At 47.6% G+C, this 14,243-nt stretch overlaps 1 protein-coding gene across 7 annotated transcripts in view; it reads left to right on the forward strand.

The window, feature by feature from the left end:
• The window catches only part of PDE4A (phosphodiesterase 4A), a 378,145-nt gene that overhangs the window by 327,308 nt on the left and 36,594 nt on the right, over positions 1 to 14,243 (forward strand). The gene's annotated exons all lie outside the window — the stretch shown is intronic.

A 14,243-nucleotide genomic window follows, 5' to 3' on the forward strand; every position in this document is an offset into this window, starting at 1 on the left:
TACTCAGTTTCACTGGATGTGAATTTCAGACAGTGTCTTTTCTTGCATTTGTGCCTTGGAAATAGAGTGTGTGCACTTTGCACAGGGACTTGTGCGTAGGTTCCGAGAGGTAGCCACTTACGTGACGAAAGCTGTTGGTCTTTGGGGGTTGAATGTCATTGTGCTTTTGTAGAGGTCACCCTAAGAATGGTGTTTGAGTCTAGGAAGGAGGCTATGTGGCTTTGAGTACCTGCACATGTACCTCAGGGGAACCAAAGGTTGCCAGTGGAATTGTGTGCTTTCATGGGATGTGACTATAAGCCTTGCTGGGATGGTGGGTTTGCATGAGAATGCACCATGCCAGAAGTCTGTATTCGTGTGCACATGTGTAGACTTGGGTAGAAGTGTTTGCTAAACTGCATTTCACATGTGTACCATTTTATGGGTGATGGCAGAAGACACCCCTTTGTTCCTCCTTGTAACACGTCACCTGATGTAGGTCAACTTCTTATTGGTTGGCCATTGGGCCCCTGAAGCTAAAAGGGGGACTTGCTCAAGTCCATGGCTAAGCCTCAGTTTGAATGCTAGCCCTCCAGACAACCCAGGAGCCAACACTGGCCCTCGCTGGGGCCTTTTTAATTCCTGATTTCCCTTGCTCTCGACACACTGTCTTTACATGGCAGCTGCTGCAGAAAGGAGGTAAGATAGTGGAGAGCAAACAGGGCTTTGATGTAAACAAGCCTGCTGGGATATCTCAGTTGGTAGAGCATGAGACTCTTGATCTTACAGTTGTGGGTTAGGCAAAAAGACCCTTGCGTTGCACGGAGTTGGACTAGATGACCCTCAGGGTCCCTTCCAACTTTACAGTTCTATGAAGCCAGTGTGGTAGGGCATGTTGTTAAGAGTGGGCAGATCCCAATACACAGATAAAGAGCCCATAGCCCTCCTGGTGTTGTTGGACCACAATGTCACTGACTCCTGGCCAATGTTAGGAACTCAGGTATATAAACTAATTGCCAAATGGCACCTTAAACCTAGGTTACGGTCACCACAACAGAATGTCTAGGTGCCTTTTTTTGGAGTGGATTTGTTGTTGTTGTTGTTGTTGTTGTTCATTTCATTTCTATACCACTTCATATTTCGAAGAAAAAAATCTCAAAAATGGTTTACAATACATTCAAACATTAAGTAAAACAATCCAGAATAAAACAAATTCAAGCTTCAAAGAAAATATTTCAGATTCTTCTCTAAGTGACATTTTTATTTCCCCATATTTATTTACCTACTGAATTCATATAGCTGCCCCATAGCAGAACTCTAGGAAGCCAGTGTGGTCTAGTGGTTAGAGTGTCGGACTATTAACTGAGAGATCAGGGTTCGAATCCCCACTCAGTCATGAAACTCACTGGGTGTCCATGGACCAGTCCCAGCCTCTTAACCTCCCTCACAGGGTCATTGTAGGGATTAATTGAAGAAGAGGGGGAACTATGTACTCCTTGAAGAAAAAGGTGGGATATAAATGCAATAAATATGCCCTTCTGCTTACCTGCTTAAGAAAGCTGGAGGAGGCAGTCGGATGGAGTTGTCAGTTGCCAATCTGGCAACCAGAGATTTCTATGTGGTCACAATTGAACCTGTGACAGTCGCAAAATGTGCCTGGCTAATTTCTAACACTGCTACTGGCCACAGGTTCCCCATCCCTGCCTAATTGGGCATCAGTTCTTGTCTGCTTCAGATGAATTGCTAAGGGCGAATATCCCACCCCCCAACAAAGACTCCCACTCCTCTTGAGTCACAATGATTAGGGGTTCAGACTCTCAGGAAGGAAAACCAAAACCTCCCCTTAGATCTGGTGCTGATTTTGACACCAAAGTCAGAATCCAATAGAGCATGGCATGTTTTGTGGCCTGGCCTGGTTTCAGCAGTGCTCAGCTCTTACAAGAAATTAAAAACAGTGGTTTTTTAAGACGGCAAGTGTGAAGGTGCCCACTGCCATTCTGTGGTAACTGAAACGTTCAACAACAGACTGAAAGAAATAGTTCTGTCCGTCTCTCCCTAGTTCTCGGAACATTTCACAAGCTCACAACCACAACTTACACTCAAACCAGACCATTGCTCCATCATTTTAGGGCAACAGCATTTTAGATAGGGAATCTTTCCCAACCCAATCCAGAGATGACGAGGGTAGAACCTGAGATCTTCTACATGCAAAGCAGACGCTCTAGCCACTGAGTCTGTAGCAGAGCTGGAAATCCTGAATTCTTTATATTCTGCACTCTGTTAAGAGCAACACTTCTGGTTACATGCCAAGCCTTCTGCTTCCAATTTCAAGGTTTAAGTGAAGAGGTCTAAAAATCTTTAAAAGAGCCCCTTTTATCACAAAAAGCCACTTGCCTGTTTCAGAACAGGGTCTATGCATCCAGTTCCTCGTGGGAGTGGGTGGTGACCTCTGGTAGCGACACGCTAACAGGAGACCAGGTTGGCTTTGCCGACACATTTGCCCCTCACTGACCCCATTGCCACCTTGCTTCTCCCCCTCTACTTCCACCCTCTAAGCAGCAGTGGCACAGGCAGTGGAGGGGGGGGGTCAAGTGAGGACCCCCACCCACCAACGGCTACGGCTTGTTGTGAGCTCCTGTAGTATCCTCTGCTCTTTCAACATTTCATCTACTTCACCTCTGGTCTACAGCATCCCATAGCTGGTACCTGTCTTTTACTATGAAGTAGTAATATGGGACGTGGACTTGCTTTTAATTTTTAACAGTATATATCCGTCTTTCTCTCAATTCTCCCACTGCTTCTTCTCCTTCCTTCCTTCTCTCCTTTCTTTGGAAACCCTGCCCCTTTATACCAAAACAGAAAAGTTGCAGCGGTGCCGCTGGATTTGACCTCCATGAGGTTGGAGGCCAACACAATATACCACGCTAGTTCCTTGGTTTATAGCAAAATCTCTTCCCACCCCAGAAATAGGGGGACAGGGAGAAGTGTCACTGCCAACATACTTATCAATAACCTCTTGGAACTCCTGTTTGCTTTTGACCTCTAGGTCCCCTTCTATGTGTGTGTCAACTCCTTTTTATCAGATTGGCTTCTCAAGTCTGCTTCTACTTGCTGATCTGCAGGTAGTGTGTACACCAAGGTTTATCCCTACTCCAACCCAGATCCCTCTCTTCCTCTAACACAGTGGACTGTGTTTTTCTACTGTACATTTTGACCTAGCTTGCTATGACCACCACCAGACTGCAGAACCCAAAATAAGCTGTGTGCTCTCTTATTCTGTCTGGGAGTTTTCCCTCCCTGCTCCTACCTCCCTGTATATACCTGTCTGAGGGTCAAGGCATGCAGTCATGTGGAAAAGGCATACAGTATGCTATGTGTCTCCGTTATTTTATGCCTTCTGCATGTTCATTGGATTCCATGTGGTTTGGAAGTCTTTGCAGAATGCAGCCTTGTTTCCTTTTTGTTTTTTTCAACGTTCCTCAGTTTGGGGGGGGGGTTCAGAGGGAAGGGGAGGGGATGGTTGTATATGTGGTGATGAGAGAAGGAGAAATAGAACTGCTGTGTTCACAAAGGGAGATGCTGCAGGTTTTTCCAAATGATCCGTCAAAACTTGACCAGAGCACTGCTTAGTTTTTGCAGTTTAGTCACTCAGGGCCCAAGTCAAGTTGCAGCATGATAACCAGAATGTGGGGGGGGGGAGAGAAGAATAGCATTGTTTCAGGGGGAACTGCTGAGCCGTTGCTGGCTTCTTATAAAATTAAAGACTTGCGGTGTTCTGGTGTGGCAGCACACAACCTTCAAATACAGTCATACCTCTTGTTACGTTTGCTTCAGGTTAAATCTTTTCAAGTTGCGTCCCGTGGCGACCCAGAAGTACCGGAAAGGGTTACTTCCGGGTTTCGCAGTTCACGCATGCGCGGATGCTCAAAATGACGTCACACACATGCGCAGAAGCGGCAAATCGTGATCCGCGCATGTGCAAACGTGGGTTGCGTTCTGCTCATGTTGCAAACGGGGCCCCGGAACGGATCCCGTTCGCAGCCAGAGGTACCACTGTAACTAAACTTTGGATGCCCAGCTGACTTAACTTAGGGTTACCAGACGTCCCCTGTTCCTGGGGACAGTCCCCGGATTTGCAAATCTGTCCCCGGACAAATTACATCCCTGGAATGTCCCCAGGTTTGCAAATCTGTCCCCGGGAAACGTGGCAGCAGCAGCAGCCTCAGCAGCCCGGAGCCAGCCTGGTAGCGCAGTTGGCTCTGGCTGGCTCCTGGCTGCTGACTGCCGAAGGGGAACCCGGGACGTCCAGTGGTACAGATCTCCTGCCCCCTTCCCCCTTTGTTTTGAGTGATGGGGGAGGCTCGGGAGTTGCGGGCGGGTGGCCATTGCCCAGGAGGGGTGCAAGGCACATGGTTTCTCTGCCGGGCAAGGTGCAAAGCCCTTATTTTGCACCCTGTGAAACATAAATGTGCAGAGTTTTTTAAAAACTGGGCAACGGCCGCCCGCCCACCCGCCCATGACTCCCAAGCCTCCCCCGATCTCCTGCCCCCTTCCCCCTTTGTTCTGACAGATTGGGGGAGGCTCAGGAGCTGCGGGTGGGCAGCCATTGCCCAGTTTTTAAAAAATCTCCGCACATTTATGTTTCACAGGGTGCGAAAGAAGGGCTTTGCACCTTTATACAATATGCATGCGTGCTTGGGCCCAGGGTCTTTTGCCTCACCATCCCCACTACTGACTCCCTGTTGCTTCAAAAAAAAAAAAAAGTGTTCCTGGATTCATTGAAAAAAATCTGATAACCATAATTAACTGCTCCTGACTCCCAGTTCCTAGCATCCCACTCTATGCAGTGGGGTGTTAGGGGAGCGGCAGTATCTCTGGTGGAGGACACATCATGCTCCTTCTGGAGTAGTTTGTCCACCCTTGGTCCCCACCCTGTATTCAGCTCTCAGCTGTGCCTCCTAGAAACTGACAGCGCCCTTCCCCAGGAAATGGCTTCAACTGGCCAGCCAAACCAGGTGACCATAGCCATGGGTGTTAAACCCTCAGTGAGTTAGGTGAGTTAGGGACTTGTCTATCCCCTGCATGCAAAGACAGGCTCCGGTGCGTTGAGCTGATGAGACCCATAATGGGTCTAATGGTCAGGAAGGCGGTTTCTGCATGTGCCAAAGAGAGAAATGAGGGGCAGATGGGGCAGTTGGGGCACATCATCCTGGGAAGGTAGGTCTTCTTATCGTTTGGTCGTGTCCAACTCTTCGTGACCCCTTGGACCAGAGCACGCCAGGCACTCCTGTCTTCCACTGCCTCCCACAGTTTGGTCAAACTCATGTTCGTAGCTTCAAGAACACTGTCCACCCATCTCGTCCTCTGTCGTCCCCTTCTCCTTGTGCCCTCCATCTTTCCCAACATCAGGGTCTTTTCCAGGGAGTCTTCTCTTCTCATGAAGTGGCCAGAATATTGGAGCCTCAGTAGGTCTTCTAGGAGAAGGAAAACTCTGATCCTAAACCTCCATGGCCTTGTGGCTATCCTCATTTGTGAGAAAGGCTTCAGAAGTAAACCATGAGGAAAAACCTATACTTGCTGTCTCCTGGGACATCTTTGGGAGAAAAAGGGGCCAAGGAGTAAACCCTACACCAGTCCGGAGTGGAGTCCCTAAGGCAGTTGGATGGTGCCTTGTGTGCAGCTCCTGCAGCTAAGCTGGTGCCCAACATATTGCTCTGCTTTCCTTTGGGCCACACCAGTAAGGCTGAGAGTCTTGTTATCTGGGCAGCCTGGGACCTTCCTACACACTGCCCAGGCTTGCGCCCTGGGAGGTCACTTCAGTGCTGCTAATGCAGCAAAAACAACGCGGGAGACAGCAGCTACAGCAGGCCTGGTATCTCTTCATCCCGAGGCGTTACCCTTACATGGTCTCCTAAGACAGGTGGATGCCAACCGACCACTCTGTGGTTTGGGCTCTTGGAGAGAGAGTGTGTACCTGCATGCACACACATGCGCACTTCATTTAAGGCTGTCTGCTCCCACTGCAGGGCCAGCTTGATAGAGGATAGGCTAAAACTGAGCTCAGATCACCACCTGTTCTGATGGTGGGCGATAGTAACGGTAGTAAGAGAGGAACCATGCCAAAGGCTTGGATTGGCGCAGAGCATTTTCCCTCATCTGCCAAGCCAGAGATTTGGGATGTGATATAGGCTTGTTGGTGTTGGCACCCGTCTCTCTTTACACACCATCGATGTTTGGGGACTAGTGTTCCTTTGCCTTCTATTCACAAACAACACTCTCCCATGAGAGCTATTTAATAAATTAATAACTGCAAGTAGGGGCACCGACTTGCTCCTCCACACTGAGGGGGTGCGGCCACGTGACATGTCATGTGATACCGCCCGACACATGTGCGGAAGGCATTCTTTACACTTGCTCACCCCAGCTGCTGCCCGGCTCCTGGGTTCTTGGGCTGCCAGGCGGAAGCTGGGACGCGTGAAGGCAATGATTGCCCTCCCTCTTCCCAGCCCCCACCTGGCGGCCCCCTCAATATTGGGGGTGGCATAGACACCTGCCCCCAAATATTGGATGGCTGGAGCCCCTTGCGCCCCATATACCCAGCACCCCTGATTACAAGATGGCCCACTATGGGTAGTTTATATGGAACTGGGACGTTGCGTGCCCCTTATCCAACCCCTTTGCCCTCGGACAGGATGTTGCACTCTGAAATATTCCCAAGAGACAGAGGGCAACGTTTGGAAGTCATGGTGTTGGCATAGCTGTTTGGGCAGCAAGATGTCTTGGGCTGACTGTCCCTAACCTGGACGCTATTCTCTGATTGCTGGGGCCAGGAATGCACCTTCGGCACTTGCTACCCATGCAAACCAGATGTGCCAGGTATTTCAGCCTGCTCTGATCTACTCTGAGATACTGGGCTCTACACCAGGGATGGACAAGAGGTGACTTGATCTCTGGGTAACTTGTAAATCAGTGAAGGTTTCTGTTCAACAGTAGCAACAACTATAAGCCTCTCTCTTTGGCTGCTGAAATGAAGAACACTTGGAGTGGGTTTTTGTGTGAGAAGACTGAGACAAAAGCAAATTCCTGGGACGAGCATGTGCTCAGAGGCATCCTTTTACCCTTCTTTAATTCTTAACTTTACGTTTGCCCCGCTGAACCGCTTTGCAGATATTTGGCTTCAGTTGGGGGATCTTGTTAAAAAGAAAGAGAATAGTCTGCCCATCTTCTCTCCAGCTTACACAAATCTGGTATGTGTTGGACTCCCACTAGCCAGCATGACCAGTGGTCAGGGATAATGGGAGTTCTAGTCCAGCAACATCTGGAAAAGCACCAGGTTGAAGGAGGCTGCCCTGGACACTTCTGGCATTCCAAGGTTGGGTGATTTCAGAAATTGGCTACACATGCCTTTCCTCTCTTAATAAGTCATAGCATTTTTTTCTCCAGAGAAGACAATGAGTAAGCTGTATTCCATAGTGTTTTGCTTAAGAAGCTTTCTAAATGATCATTTTATAGGGCAGCAGAAGCACAGCTTTGCCCATTTGGTACATGGGACCCAGATATTGACTCTTAAGGAAGAGCTTCTGTTTCAGAGGAACCGCAATTTGCCTATCCCTAGATCCGCAATATATTGGGAAAGTGTGGTATATTGGGAAATTGAGATTATCTTTCCAGATTTTGTTGTGTTTTGGAGTGTTCTCTAGGATGTGGCTGCATAAGCATCAGGGGCAGCAGCAGGGGAAGGGGGTACATACTGCATACTTTCTTCTTTTGCTATCACTCGTAGCTGAGTAAGATTGTCTTCCATAAACACAGTTTTAACAATGAGTCTGTAAGTGACTGTGGAGGCCAATTCTGGATCCACACGTCCTTCCACAGTGGGGACATAGGTTTCCAGGTGGGAGTTGATCACGGTGTGGATTTGCCAAGTGTGCCTTCCTCTTAGGACATTTCTCCCTTGCGTTCTGAGTTTGAGTGTCTTCAAAGTCCATGACACCTTTGTGAAGACTGTTCATCAACTGGAGCGCTCGCGGGCCAGTGTTTCTCAGTTGGTGGTGCTTATACTACATTTTTTTAGATTTGCCTTGAGACAGTCTTTAAACCTCTTTTGTTGATCACCAGCGTAACGCTTTCCATTTTTAAGTTCGGAATAGAGTAGTTCCTTTGGAAGACGATAATCCGGCATCCGCACAACATGACCAGTCCAACAAAGTTGATGTTGAAGAATCATTGCTTCAACACTGGTGATCTTTGCTTCTTCCAGTATGCTGGCATTAGTTCGCCTGTCTTCCCAAGTGATGTATAAAATCTTCCGGAGACACCGTTGATGAAATCTTTCATACTGCATAGTGCTGGTGATGTCACTAATGACATAACTGCCCTTCTCAGGCACATGTTGCCGTCTTAAGTGGTACTCAACCTGCAAAAGAGAATTGCATTGGAAAGTAATGCTCAAGAGAAGACTCTAGATCAGTCCCCCCACAATACATAGAGGCAATCAGCTTTCCCACTTGACTTTAAGACTTCCAGGGATATCCCCACAGAGATGAAAAAGAAAAGAGCTTCTCCCAGACTTGGCTGTTGATGCTTGCCAGTTTGAGCATCTTTGGAAATCCCTTTGTATAGACTGAGCACTTCCATTTTTTGTGCCCAAGTTTTTTAAAAAACAAGGATGTTGGAAATAGCAGTACATCTCCCACATATGTATTCCACACTTCACCCTCACCAATTACTTTTTAATGGTTGTTGCCTCTGAGTCAGGGGTTTCCTTCCTCCCCCAAACAGCTTAAATGTGGCAGGAGTGGGATTTGAATAGATTGCCTGCTTAATGCCATAATAATAATACAATCCTGAACCTGTTCACTTAGAAGTAAACCTCATTGACTTACTAGAAAAGAATGCAGAATCAATCCCCAACCTTCCTTTCTAGTATTGGGAGACAATTACTAATATTTTAATTGTATTTGATTTGATTTTCTCTAGTTCTTTCATACCTAGTTCTTTCAGCCTTTTCTTGCAAGACTTACCTTTCCGGCTCATCAGTAACCTTCTTGAGTCATGCCCGGAGCAGAGACCTTCAAATAAAATCATACCAGCATTGAAAATACCAGTATTAGAGCTTCCCTAGTCTTGGAAATAGTGCTGTTATGAACAGAGCCTATAAGGAGGGCATTGGCACTTTGTATTTCACAAAACTCCACTTTGGTTTATACTTTCAGCAGCATCAAATTGTAGAGGTTTTTTTCTGGACTAGATTACTTCAGGCAGCGCCAGAGTGAGTGGTTGTGTTTTTGAATACACTTCTACAAAATAAAGATGTTGATGAGAAAGCCATGCTGAGCGCTTCTCCCTCTCTTGGTAGTTTGTAAGCCTGACCACTTGATTCTGATGAAGGTTTACTGGCCTCAGCTGACTCATTTTGTTATCAAATGTGACTCTTACAACCTTATCAGAAGCGTTGCTTCCTAGTCAGATTCCTCTCTTACAATGGTGCATTTTGTTTTTCGTACCTATATGGAACACTTTGCATTTGTCCTTGAAAAAGCTTCATTTCATGTCTGTGTGCCCAGCTCTTCAGTTTTTGAGAACTTTCAATTTTTAACTTATCCTCTAGGCTGCGGCAGTGGAGCCAAGCCCTGACCCTTGGCTGTGCTGTCTGGGACTGATGGGAACTGGATTCTAGCAACAGCTGAAGGGCCACACGTCCTCCATCCCCACTCTAGACTGTCCTTCGCCACAAATTTGTGTCATTTACAGAACTGATAGCTGTACTCCTATCAAGCCTCATTCCAACCTGATCTTGAGCCATGTGTGATTTCTCCAGCAATTTGCATATTCATTTTAAGATAGTTTCTTCTAGTTCATATCTTCCAGACTTCCATGCATGGCTCTCATGAAGGACTAAGGCCTCCAAAGCCTTGCGCCAATATGTACCTGCCAGGTGTTCCTTGCCTGCTAAATCATTTATTTTTCAAAGCAGGAAGTTAGGACGGTGTAGGATCTGTACTTTAACAACAAGAAAAGGTTGTAAGCTGGTTGTTCACACCCCATTTTCTTAAAAACGTTTATGAACTTACTTATTGTAATATCTTTCCCAGCATTGATGCTTGCAGGTGCATAATTCCAAAAGTTGTTCTCTCTTCCCCCTTTTAAAAGATACATGTTGTTGTACTTCTCTTCCAACCTGAAGGGCCAGATAAGTTTCCCATGAATTTTCAAGTATGGCAGCTATTATTTCTGAGATTTGCCTACTAAGTTTCTAATTCGTTTTGATGCCTGAGGTAGAAAACTCAGCTGTTAGTTACCTCCACCCACACTCCCTTCTCTAATTAATATGGGACGCAATCTGTCAGGATGTTTGCATTGGCATGAATGGGAAGTGTGCAAGAGCATTACTGTGCAGTTCTTCCTGTTCATTTCAGTGGGGCTTGTAAAGGAGATCTTCCCCATAGGTTGCTCCTTATAACAGAGATCAGTCTGCAACCCTCAATGGGTGTAGAATCCTCTGCCTCTGGAATTCCTTGGATAAAATGCTGTCTTAACTCTGCTGAGTTAAAATAATTCAGATTGTCTAGGTGATTCTTTATTTCACTGACTTTTTGTCTTTATCTGTGAAGTGTTGCTGCTTTCCTTCTTCATCAAGACAGAAAGCTTTCAGGCTTCAGTCAACAGCCCATTTCCAACAGCATGGTTTCAATGTAAAGGTAAAGGTAAAGGGACCCCTGACCATTAGGTCCAGTCGTGGCTGACTCTGGGGTTGTGGTGCTCATCTCAGTGGCGTAGCGTGGGGGGTGCAGGGGGGGCTGGCCGCACCGGGCGCAACATCTGGGGGTTAGGGTTAGGGGGCGCAAATCCACGGGTTAGGGGGTGCAAATCCACGGGTTAGGGGGCGCAAATTACTTGCCTTGCCCCGGGTGCTGACAACCCACGCTACGCCACTGGCTCATCTTGCTTTATTGGCTGAGGGAGCCGGCGTACAGCTTCCGGGTCATGTGGCCAGCATAACTAAGCCACTTCTGGCGAACCAGAGCAGCGCACGGAAATGCCGCTTACCTTCCCGCCGGAGTGGTACCTATTTATCTACTTGCACTTTGATGTGCTTTCGAACTGCTAGGTTGGCAGGAGCAGGGACCGAGCAACAGGAGCTCTCCCCGTCGTGGGGATTTGAACTGCCAACCTTCTGATCGGCAAGTCCTAGGCTCTGTGGTTTAACCCACAGCGCCACCTGCATCCCAGTAAAAGGTGTACTCTTGGTAAAAACCAGATTGGAGAGTCTCCTCCCCACTGGCCCATAAAAGGAAAAACCATAATTCCTGGTTTATGTTTGAACACAAAACATCATGGTTTTTTTCACTCTCAACAAACCACTGTCAGCAGGCCAGGAGCAAACCTTAGCTACAAATCATGGTTGATTAGGAGCAAAACAAACTTCACATCCAAACCAGTGGTATCCTCAAAGCTAGGAGTCATGTTTCTGCTTCAGTTGAGTTTCTCATTTACCTTGACCTGCACATGCCTCTCTTCTAAGTTGAGCAAGTTCTAAAAACCAGTGTTGTCATTTCTACACAAAAAAAGTAGGGTGGGATAATATCACCCCTCTCACCCTCATGCACATGCCTAACTAAGTCTCGTACTCTTGGTATATTCAAGCGTGGCCAGTCTTCAGATACTTCAGAAATTTGTACTACCAGGTTCAGGCCCAGGGTCAGCAACTGACCCCCTTATGCAGGACCCAGTCAGGGGCCCCAACGCTTAATCTGAGTCCCCTTGGTGCTCAGCTACAACCTGCCATTTTAAATTTCCCCACACTGCCCTGGAGCAACTCTACAGCCCAGTGTGTTGTTAACCCACAATTTATGAAAGTGCAGTCATGGTATTGCTGGGGTCTAACCCACTTAGGAAAACAAATAATGGGGTGGAAGGAAGGGCCAGATGATTTGAACCATTCCAACCCCCTGCAATGCAGGAATCTCTACTAGATCGTACATGACAAGTGGCTATCCAACCTCTGCTTAGAAACCTGCAAGGAAGGAGAGTCCACCACCTCTCGTAGGAGTCTGTTGGGCTGCTGAACAGCCCTTACTGTCAGAAAGTTCTTCCTGGTGTTTAGTTGGAATCTCCTTTCTTGTAACTTGAAGCTATTGGTTCAGATCCTATCCTCCAGAGCAGGAGGAAACAAGCTCCACATGACAGCCCTTTAGATATTTGAAGATATATCGTCTCAGTCTCCCCTTTTCCAGGCTAAGCATCCCCGGCTCTTTCAACCATTCCTCAGAAGGCTTGGCTTCCAGACCCTTGATCATCTTGGTCACCTTTCTCTGCACACATTCCAGCTTGTCAATGCCCTTCTTAAACTGTGGTGCCCAGAACTGGGTGGGAGACACAACAGCAGCCATCTGGCCTTCTCGCCATACCACAAACCTGCCTGACTGCATATGAATGAGGCAGATGTGGGAGCAGCACAGAAGGAAAAATAGAGGTTGTTGTTAATCCTACCTAGGTGGAAAGAGCCTTCAGCTTGGGGGCAGAGAGGGGAAATGGAAGCTTTTCTTCCTCTGTCTCAGATTGCGAGGGCATTTGCCGCGGCCTGCCTGAATTTTGGGCATCTGAAGAGACTGTTTCCCCCAAAGTTCAGTAGGGGCATATGTGTTTAACATAATATAAAGATAATGGGTTAAATCCAAGGGATTCTGTCCTCCACTTTGTCTTGCGTTTGGAGGATTTCCCACAGACCCGGTCCTCTGGTCTGAAAATGGGGGCAGTTGCTAAGGAGACTCTTGTTGCTATGGAGATAGCTCTGAGGCGCAGTGGATTGGCTGCCAGAGATGACGAGGATGCCACTTCTGTTCCCCTTTTCATGTCTCTTCTCTTCCCACCCACCCCCTTTTGTGGTTCCGCTATGTGCAGCTTTGAGGAAATGTGTGATGGGAAGCAGGAGGGGAGAGTTTGGTAGCTTTGCTGAGGGGAGAAAAAGATGAAATCAAAGCAATTGAGGAAGGTGTTTGGGACACGTGATCCTGGGGCAGGGGGTGGAGAGAGAATGAGCTTGTAGGCTTGGAATGGAAGAAGCCAGAGAAACTGGGCCTCAGCATGCACTAGCATGGCAAGGGAAAATGGGACACCCCTAGGTGATTAAAATGTGTCAGGCCGACCTTGCAGCCAAGAAAAGTGGGGAAGGAGCTTCTTGACACTGTGGTGTAAGTTCTCACACATGGAAGAACTCCATCTTGTGAAAACTTGGGACTGCCCACAAACACTGCCCCCACTTCCGTCTCTGAGCACAGCCACAAACATTCATTCTTGAAGGTGGACTGAGCTATTAGCAGCCTCTGGTAAGAGACTGAAGCACAGGCCCAAGTTCTCATGAAGAGCAATTGAGCCGGTAAACCTGTGCTGTGGACCATACCACTTTAGACTGCAGGTGGACGTTTCACACAACAGAAAAGTTCCCCACGGGGGCGGAAATTCCTGCACATATAAAATTAGCAAGTCAGAGGGAAAGGTGAGCTAGGATCCTGATTCCTGGCATGCTAATTTGCTGTTTCCTGGGAATTTTATCTATTGCATATGTATCTCTTGCTGTTCCATTGCCTTTCATCTGACATGATACAGGCCAGGCATAATTTGACTATATCACCTGCTATTTGGAAGCACTAGGCCACAATTTAGCAAGCGATAACCTATCATGGTTGTATGCGGGTGGCGCTGTGGGTTAAACCACAGAGCCTAGGACTTGCCGATCAGAAAGTCGGCAGTTCGAATCCCCGTGATGGGGTGAGCTCCCGTTGCTCGGTCCCTGCTCCTGCCAACCTAGCAGTTCGAAAGCACATCAAAGTGCAAGTAGATAAATAGGGACCGCTCTGGCGGGAAGGTAAATGGCGTTTCTGTGTGCTGCTCTGGTTCGCCAGAAGCCGCTTAATCATGCTGGCCACATGACCCGGAAGCTGTACTCCAGCTCCCTCGGCCAGTAAAGCGAGATGAGCGCCACAACCCCAGAGTCGGTCACGACTGGACCTAATAGTCAGGGGTCCCTTTACCTTTTAACCTATCATGGTTTTATTCCATGAAACAGGATGCCATTTTTCTAGGGTGCCTGGTCCAGTGTGTGTGGAGGGGAGAACACGGCCACCGTTATGGAATAGAAATATCTCCTTAAAACCTCTGTACTGGGACAGTACAAACAACCCAGTGGCGAGAGGCATGTCTTGGGCATTAAGTACTTAAGGAAATGTCATTTATAGCCACCCATAATAGTTGTTGTACCAGAG

The sequence above is a fragment of the Podarcis filfolensis genome, assembly GCF_964270895.1.
Source record: "Podarcis filfolensis genome assembly, chromosome: 17".
Lineage (NCBI taxonomy): Eukaryota > Metazoa > Chordata > Lepidosauria > Squamata > Lacertidae > Podarcis > Podarcis filfolensis.